Source organism: Notamacropus eugenii, chromosome 1 (assembly GCF_028372415.1).
Source record: "Notamacropus eugenii isolate mMacEug1 chromosome 1, mMacEug1.pri_v2, whole genome shotgun sequence".
Taxonomy (NCBI): Eukaryota; Metazoa; Chordata; class Mammalia; order Diprotodontia; family Macropodidae; genus Notamacropus; species Notamacropus eugenii.
Genome location: NC_092872.1, coordinates 391,702,257 through 391,711,605, shown reverse-complemented (window position 1 = coordinate 391,711,605; position 9,349 = coordinate 391,702,257). Strand labels below are relative to the sequence as shown.

General features: G+C 37.0%; 2 pseudogenes; both read left to right on the top strand.

The window, feature by feature from the left end:
* The first annotated feature begins 475 nt into the window (after positions 1-475).
* On the top strand, positions 476-4,390 carry LOC140517870 (protein ecdysoneless homolog pseudogene; annotated as a pseudogene).
* Positions 4,391-4,832: 442 nt separating this feature from the next.
* LOC140517862 (protein ecdysoneless homolog) lies at positions 4,833-6,441 on the top strand (annotated as a pseudogene).
* Positions 6,442-9,349: the final 2,908 nt, after the last annotated feature.

Sequence of the window (9,349 nt, the reverse complement as noted above, 5' to 3'; positions counted from 1 at the left end):
TGATGTATACTAAACACTATATTAATTATTATTTCTTTAAATAATGTAATTATTCCATACCTGATAAGTCCAAAATATTTTTAAAACATCCAAGGTAATAAAATTATAATGATTTTTATATGGGATAACATGGAAATACAATTAATTGTTGTCTAAAGTTTTGTTTCATGTTTTAAATATATGATGTTGTTTGTGTTATTATGATATTTCTAAATTACCTTGTATTGTGAAATTTGAGAGACCTTTGTAACAGAAATGCTGTTAGATAAAACTTTTTCATCTGGGTGCTGTTAGATTATGACTTAGGCTTTTAAAAGGAAATGATAAAAATAGTATTTGAAACATTTAATGAGGTATGTTTTGTTATAAAATAGATAAAAATAATTTTACTATAATATTGAATTTTCATTGGAAATTCTTGGCTATTATGAAGGTGTATAGGGTGGTTTAAAGATGTAGCTTCAACATATCAATGATGAGTCAACTATCAGGTATTTGTTGTATGCCTGAAGCCCCGGAATATAGAAAGTTTTTATTTATAAATAAAAGATAAATGAAATGTTAACAAGCAAACATCAGGAATGAAATACAAGCACTAAGTTGTGGTTACCTTATTTAAGGTAAACTTGCTATATTTAAAAAAAAATATTTTTACTAGTGTTTTAAGTTTTGATTTCAGGGATAGTTGTCTGATTGCCATGAAGCCAATAGTAGAAAATGGCATGTGATGCAATCTAGGAACTGCTAAAGCTCTATGTTTGTGCCTGGGAAAAGTTTTGGGGATGAGCTGGGAACAACCTAGGTGGAATTTTCCTGACTCCATTTCCCCACTATGCTATTTCCTTCCTGAAAAGAAAAATTCCTTTCCAGAATTCTAAACTCAGGTTTATACTGAACCTTGCTTTTAACACCCTATGTTAGGCTGTCAGATGTGACTTTTACCGGCAATCAAACAGAAGTAAGGAAGTTTTTCCTCCTGCTGTGATATGAGATTTTTTTTCTTTTATAGCAAATTTCTATAATCAATAAACTTTGTAAGTATAATGCGAAATCTACTAAATAGTAGGTTGATACTGGAACATCTCTGAGTTATTATAATAGGACACAAGTATGAACATCTTACAATTTTAACATTTATTTGTGATCAAATTATAATATAGGGATGCTATACTCCTGAGGAGAAAATGATTAGATGTAATAAGTCAAAGATGTGAAAGTTTTCTAAATAACTGCAATAGCAAATTTTGAGAAAGCAGCAGGATTACACTGTTTTCTCTAAGAACTATATACAGACATATGATGGACTTGCAAAATTTATCTATTATGAAAATTCAGGCTTTAAGCATGTTTTAGTAATAAGTTCTCAAAACTGGATTTTACACATATATTTTATTGATTCAATTAATAATATTAAATGACAGAAAAGTACTTTTATAGTTAGACCCTCACAAATTATTAAAAGATTCTTAAGCCAAGTACAGGATTTAGGTAAAGATAGAAGCGGCAAATGGTAATATAAACTGAAATTATCCGAAGTTTCAAAATTGGAGAACTAAATTTAAGTGATTGTACTAGGAACCTATAGATTTGAAACCAGAGAAGCAGAACTGCCTTTAGAGCTATCCTGAGAATAAGCATATTGTACAAGAAAAGACATCTATGATCAGATAACTACATGAGCCATCTGGGACTCAAAATGTGCTGGTTAAATTGACATTGGGAATGAGTTACTAAGATTCAAGGAGACTAGATGTTAATTAATATTGATGATAACCATTGTACTGCTTTGGTCTTTTGTTTCAAAATGTTTAGGTTTCAGTTTTCTTGGTTATCTTGTGATATGTAGATCTCCCTTCTCAGAACAATCTATTGTGAGAACTCGAAGTAGTTTGATCTGTACCTGACTTAGTACAATTATGCACATTGTTTTAACACATTTGTGTGGCTGGGAAACTGGATCATTTCTATGTGTTATTTAGAGACTCTTAACTAAGAATCTATGTTATGCTCAGATTGAAATTGATGGAAGGAGTTTTCTCTAAGGGTCCCTACCAGGTCCTTCTACTATTCCCACTGCTGACAAACTTGTGGGAGTGTAGCCCTGCATCATGTGAAGAAAGCCTATGCTCCTCAATGTACAGCAGAACCCTCCAGAGATCTTAAGGTTCATCTACTATAGATGGAACATCCAACATCCAGACAAGACAGCTGTCCCAACATTACAGATGAGAGCTGACTATATTGTCCTAGTTTCTTCTTTTTTCCATCTTCCTTTTCGTTATGTGACCAACCATCAAGGCTCTGATTCAAGCCTGTGTTGACACTTTTTCCCTCTACATTCTTGGCCTTCTCATCCCCCTTTTCTGCTTTCAAGAAAACTTATTTCTAAGAATGGTACCTGTGACACACTTCTGCAAGAGGTCCCCTCAAAGAACTAACACTCTGAGCAAAATCTTGTCCTGACCCAACTGGACTCTTGCGGCATCTTAGCTTATACTGACTTCTCCTTTATTGGCCATAAGGGTAGGGGTTCTTTCATGTGCCCTCCCCTTGACCAAGAGGGAAAAATGTCAAGATATTTGGAGGCACTATGCCCTGAGCTTTGCATAACAACAATCCTTTGCATTCACCATATGGATGATCTCAGCCTCAGCAAAATGCCAGAATTGTTTCTGGCCATGATGTCCCACTATAAATCAAATTTGTCACATTGTTACTGTTACTCCTCAGGGCTACAGCTCACTGTGCAGTCATAGATAAGTACTGATATCTCCCCACATTGCCTTTCCCTCCCTCCCCACCCCAACTAGGGGCAGTGCTCTGGCATATGTATCCTTGCTTACAAGTCATTTCCCTCACTTTGAAATTGAACTTCTAATTACCGACTTTCCTATCTCTAGCCAGCTTTGTTTGGCTCAGGCCACCTTTAGGTTAAAGACCAGTTTCCTCTAGTAGACATAGTCAATTGATAAGTATATATTAAGTGATTACTTTGCAGACTATTTGCTATGTTCTGGAGACAGAAATAAAAAGTAAAAGAAAATCCCTACTAACAAGATTTTATACATATAAATCAGTATATACAAGATCATTGTATCTTGGACAGTAGAGGAAGTGACAACCCATGGTACCCTGCAGTGACATCAGTAGAAAGGTGGTGAACCCTTCTCTTCCTCTCCTCTTAGCACCTCCCAAGGGCAGTCTAGACATCTACCCTGCAAGGTAATGCTTGAGCTGGATTTCTAAAAGCAGGAAAGGAGGGAAACGTGAAGTTGGCAGAAGTAGAAGATGCAGTGAAATATCATTTGTTTTTGTTAGCAGAAGAACCAAATGATGCAGAAAAATGCAAAGAGGTCCTTCAGAGGTCAATAATTACCCAGTGTGCATTTCAGCTTGTCTCCTGTATCTGGCAAAATCAGCCTTTTAATTTCAGGTACAAGCCAAGTAAGGTTAACATTCTTACTTATATTGTTGATATAACTAAGTTTGGGGATACATGTACCTAATAAAACAAATTATAAAGAAATTTCCAGAGTTAGTAGCAGGTATTGAAGGCAGCAAAGGCAAATGCTTGCTAATAGAAACTGCTGAATTTCTTCATAAATGCTTGCATACTATAAATAGCACCAATAGAGTGCTTTTGTTTTGTTTTGTTTTGTTTTTCCCCTGTGGACAGCTGTTCATTGTTCCAGCATCACAGAAACTGAGGAAATATCCTGGTTACCTGCCAAACCTCCCATGATCAATCCAGGCACTCTGAAAAAATCCTCACTTCAGAATCTATACAGGCAGCAGTGAACAGTCAAATCAAAGGATAACTAGAAAAAAATCCAAACATCCCCTCATTGAGCTCACTGCTTCCTTTCTCCCAGTTACTACGGTAGCAATTCTAAAGCAACATCCTTGGCAGCTAGCTGTAGTTGTCCAATCCTTTTGCTTAGGGATGATATTGATCCACAAATCTGCTGAATTTTAAAAATGTTCTTGCCAGAAGCACATGTAGTGATTTCTATCATATTCACAAAGTATATACATAGCTGGTGCATAGAAGTTTGTGCCAAACTTCCCCAGTGGGTATAGTCTGCCTTCCCAGTCACACTCCCAATATTGAGCAGATGAACTGAGCATTAAATTGGCTCATGGCTTTGAAATTTTGTATGCTAAATCAAGTCTACTTTCTGACTCCAAGAAGTTGCTAGTGACTACCACCTCTCTTTAGAAGGTCTTTTTTAACAGTCTGAAATTTTGAAGCTATTTTGAAGAAGAGGTAGAAGGCCCTGCTCAGTACCTGGTTAAACCACACATGGAAGAGAGCTACTTTCAACAATACGTGAATGGGCCAGAAAGCTTTCTTGACATAAACACAGAGGAAGACATTTGAACCATATGATAAACAATGTCCTTTGATCTGGGAGAACTTAAGGAAGAAGAAGCTATTCTCCTTTGAAAATGATGGTCAGGAGATGGAGCCAAGATAGCAGAGTAAAAGCAGGGACTTGCTTGAGCTCTCCCATGAACCTGTCCAAATATCTGCAAAAACGACTTCAAACAAATTCCAGAGCAGCAGAACCCACAGAGTGAAAGAAATTTCCAGACAACCTGGAAAATCAATAAGAAAGATCTTCTGCACTAGGCTAGGAGAGGAGCACAGTGCAGTGCACAGACCAGGCCCTAACAAACCTGGAGCAGGCCTCAGGGGTCTGAATCACAAGTATTTGTGGCAGTTTCCAGACTTAACCCATAGATGCCAAAAAATAACTTAGAAGTTCCATAGCAAAGGTCTGTAGGACCTTGATGAGAGAAGAGAGTGGTCCAGCCCCAGTCCTAGGGTGATGGCAAAAGGTTGTGAGGTAGCAGAAGTTTCTTCCATAGCTCTCAGCCCACAGATGGTGAGGGGATTGAGTGACTGATCAGGGGGTGATTGCAAGGCTCTCTTTGCTGGTGCTAAGTCAGCATTCTCTTGGTTTGCCAGTGCTTGGATCTGGGTAACAGTCCTGGGTGGCAGTCCTGAAGTGAGGAGGAGCACTGGTATGGCACAGCTTGTGGCAGTGGTGGAGAGGGAATCCTCCTCACATTTCCAAGGCAGGAAAAAGTGCTTGTTGTCACTCACAGGCTAGAGCACAGGCCAGGAGAGAAGTAACACCTCTCCTTTGACCATAGAAAATTTATATATCCATAGAAATATTTCTGAAAATAGCTACACAGAACCTCTGACACTTGGGACAGTACCTCCTCTACATTAGAATTAGAGTCTTACCTTAATAAAGAGCTAAAAAGTAAATTTTCACTTTAACAAAGAGTTAAAAGGGGAAAATAAGCAAACAGCAGAGAAAACCCTCAAACTGTAGAATCTCACTTATGGAATTGTTTTGACTACACATGTATACCTATATCAAATTTCTTGCTTTCTCAATGAAGGGTAGGTGGGGAGGGATAGAGGGAGAGAATTTGGAACTCAAAGTTTTAGAAATGAAAGCTAAAAATTATTTTTATATGCAACTGGGAAATAAGATATATTAACAACGGTGTATAGAAATCTATCTTGCATTACAAAAAAATAGAAGGGTAGGGCATAAAAGAAGGGGAGGTGGCAATAGAAGGAAGAGCAGACTGGAGGAAGGGGTAATCAGAATGCATGCTGTTTTGGGGAGAGGGAAAGGAGAGATGGGGAGAACATTTGGAACTCAAAATCTTGTGGAAGTGAATATTGAAAACTAAAAATAAATAATGTTTTTAAAAGAAAGGAAATAATGGTCAGTGGCTGTATATCTCACTGGATCAACAACAAGATTTTGAAGGAACCAACTGGTAAAGACTAAGTGGAGTAGACCTATGACTTTACCAAAGTTACAGAGAGTGCTAAGACATTTGAGTCCAAAATCTCACCAAGAAAAGTCTGAGGCGTGTGTCTCCTGTGATGTAAAGGAAAGCCTCGATAACTTTGACAAGATTAGGAGATCAGATTCTGGTGAATTAGACTCTGATGACTTAGACAATGATCTAGATGAGAAGGACTCTGAATGTCTGGACAGTGAAGATGACTTAGACCTTGGAACACAGTGCTCTGAGAGAAAAGCCTTTCCAATAGAAACTTCTTAGAGACTATTAAATCATACATGGCACAGATGCATTGAAAAATATTAACCACTTGGAAAAAAATAACAACTTGACAAAGGAACTTCCCTAAAATCTTGACAGTAATTCAGGTAATGATGAAGCTATAGCAAGTGGCCATATACTGGCACTTATGGACCTGGATCTGAACTTGACTTCAAATATTTTAGAATGCTATCATTCCCAAGATGGACTGGAAGACTCACTTGTGGCCCTTTACAAAAAGCATTGGTGTTGCAGCAATCTCATAACACAGATCACAGACGTGTCAGTAAGTAGCTTTAAGACTAATATGTAGCCAATAAAGAATTAGTCTGAAAAAATAAAAGAGATGAATGCAACAAGATGGAAGGGACTGGAAGCTGGTGTGGCAACCAGAAAAGACCTTCAAGAACCAATTAAATTTTCCATCTGCATAGGTGTGAAGTACAGTAAATGAAAGTATAAAGTCATAGATGACTTATAGATTATTACCTAGGTGATAAGAAGTTATCTTTGACAGAAATAAAGTTAGGGGAAAGAGTAAATTTCAGTGAAGAACTAATGAGTTTTCTCTTGAACTTACTGATTTTGTGATGTTTGGGCTTGTCTTGCTGATCAGGAGAGAGATTTGGGAGTCTGCTTAGAACTAATGATTGTACCCAGAGAAGTTGTTAAATTACCAATATTTATAATTAAAAATAAATTAGTTTATGGGTTTATATACTTGAAGGGTTAGTGAAATGAAGATCTTCCCTGTACATTTACAGGCCTACGTGTGTCCTTTCTCCTTGGAACAGGTGCTGTGTTCCCAGGACTGAAAGGTCAACTTATATGTAGATGATTCCTCTCGCTTGAAGGGTTGACCACGCTTCTAGGAATATACAGAATTAATCCTGTGTCCTTTTGGATGCAGATATTTTGCCTTATAAATCATAGATGTCTTGCTCCTTTGAACTCTGACCCAGTCCACAGCTGTAACACATCTTGTGCGAAGTTACACAGTCTTGTTGCCAAGTCAATCAGATGCTGAGTCATGTAGGTTCTGATGCCTTCTGGCACTGAGCCTATCAGTTGCTAAAATACACTGCACCAATTTTTCCTTTGTTTGAAACTGGCTATAATCTGGAAAAATCACTATGTTCTTTGGAGTACCACCTGGGATGTTCCGAGTCAGGACTCTGGGGGTTGAAAACAAGGGATTTCCCAGCATGTGAAACCAGAAATTTGTGCTTCCACAGTTTGGTGATGTATGTAAATATTTCTATTACTCTGTTAAATTTCATCTTTATCTTTCTATATTTCTTTAATACTGATATATATTGTCCTTGTGTATAGAATAAATGTTACACTGATCTTAATTTGGTATGAAGAGTGCTTATTATGTTGTGCAAGTAGATGCTGAAAGGTACCTAAAGCAACTGCATGTATCTCTTTAATGATACAATACTTGACATAATAAAAATAGTATACAAAATTTTACAAATACCTCAGAACCATCATTACAAATATTAACTGTCATTTCAAGGTGCTTCAAAAAATATTTTGGTTATTTGAAGATCTTTGTTGGTATAATACATTTTAAGTGGCCCCCATGGTAACATAAAACTATAAGATTTCACGATTCCTATCAAGGGCTTGTTGTCACTACTTCAAGTCAGTTTAGTTCTCTCCAACGGAATTAGAACATCAGTAGAGTATCTGTACATGGCCTTCTGCCTTAAACCCAGAAAAAAATCATTTGCTTTACTTCAACTTCTTTATAGCAGCCAAATTATCCCACTCCTGCCTGAATATTTCATCTTATTTCCTTTTAGGTCACTTTAATTAATTAGCCTCTTTTCTGAAGAGAAAAAAAAAAACATGAAACTACAAGAGGCAAAGTGTTTCATTTATCTAATGCACAGGAAATGTTTAGCACTGGTTAAAGATTTTGTTTCTCAGAAAATATGACTTGTTTCAAATAAGTTATTATGAAGCCTTTAACAGCAGCAAAAGAAAACTAGAAACAAAATGTTCTTTTGTAAGAAGTACATGTGTTACAAACATTTTATCATCCTTTAAAGACTATTAACCTTGTCATCTTCATCTCCCTATTGAAAACCTGTCTAGTCATTTTCCATCTTATTTCAGACTTCAGATTACGGTATACAAATGAAAGAATAAATTACCTGAGAATATCATTCCCATTGTTTTCTTTTCCTGAATTTGCTCGAAGACCATGAAATTTTTTCTTTTTTTTCTTTTTTTATCTTTTTTTTTAAATTTATTTAACTTTTAACATTCATTTTCACAAAATTTTGGGTTCCAAATTTTCTCCCCATTTGTCCCATCCCCCCACCCCAAAACACCTAGCATTCTAATTGCCTCTATCACCAATCTGCCCTCTCTTCTATCATCCCTCCCTTCCCTTGTCCCCATCTTTTCTTTTCTCCTGTAGGGCCAGATAACTTTCTATACTCCATTGCCTGTATTTCTTATTTCCTAGTAGCAAGAACAGTACTCGACAGTTGTTCCTAAAACTTTGAGTTCCAACTTCTCTTCATCCCTCCCTCCTCACCTATTCCCTTTGGAAGGCAAGTAATTCAATATAGGCCGTGTCTGTGTAGTTTTGCAAATGACTTCCATAATAGTCGTGTTGTGTATGACTAACTATAATTCCCTCCATCCTATCCTGCCCCCCATTGCTTCTATTCTCTCTTTTGATGCTGTCCCTCCCCAAGAGTGTTGACTTCAAATTGCTCCCTCTTATCATTGCCCTCCCTTCCATTATCCCCCCCAGCCTGCTTATCCCCTTCTCCCCCACTTCCCTCTATGGTAAAATAGGTTTTCATACCAAAATGAGTGTGCATTTTATTCCTTCCTTTAGTCGAATGTGATGAGTAAACTTCATATTTTTCTCTCATCTCCCCTCTTTTTCCCTCCACTAAAAAAGTTTTTTGCCTGCCTCTTTTATGAGCGATAATTTTTTAAGATATGACCCCATCTTATTCAATTCACTCTGTGCTGTCTCTCTGTGTGTGTGCCTGTGTGTGTGTGTGTGTGTGTGTGTGTGTGTATATAATCCCACCCACTACCCAGATACTGAAAAGTTTCAAGAGTTACAAATATTGTCTTTCCATGTAGGAATGTAAACAGTTCAACTTTAGTAAGTCCCTTATGACTTCTCTTTGCTGTTTACCTTTTCATGCTTCTCTTCATTCTTGTGTTTGAAAGTCAAATTTTCTTTTCAGCTCTGGTCTTTTCATCAAGAATG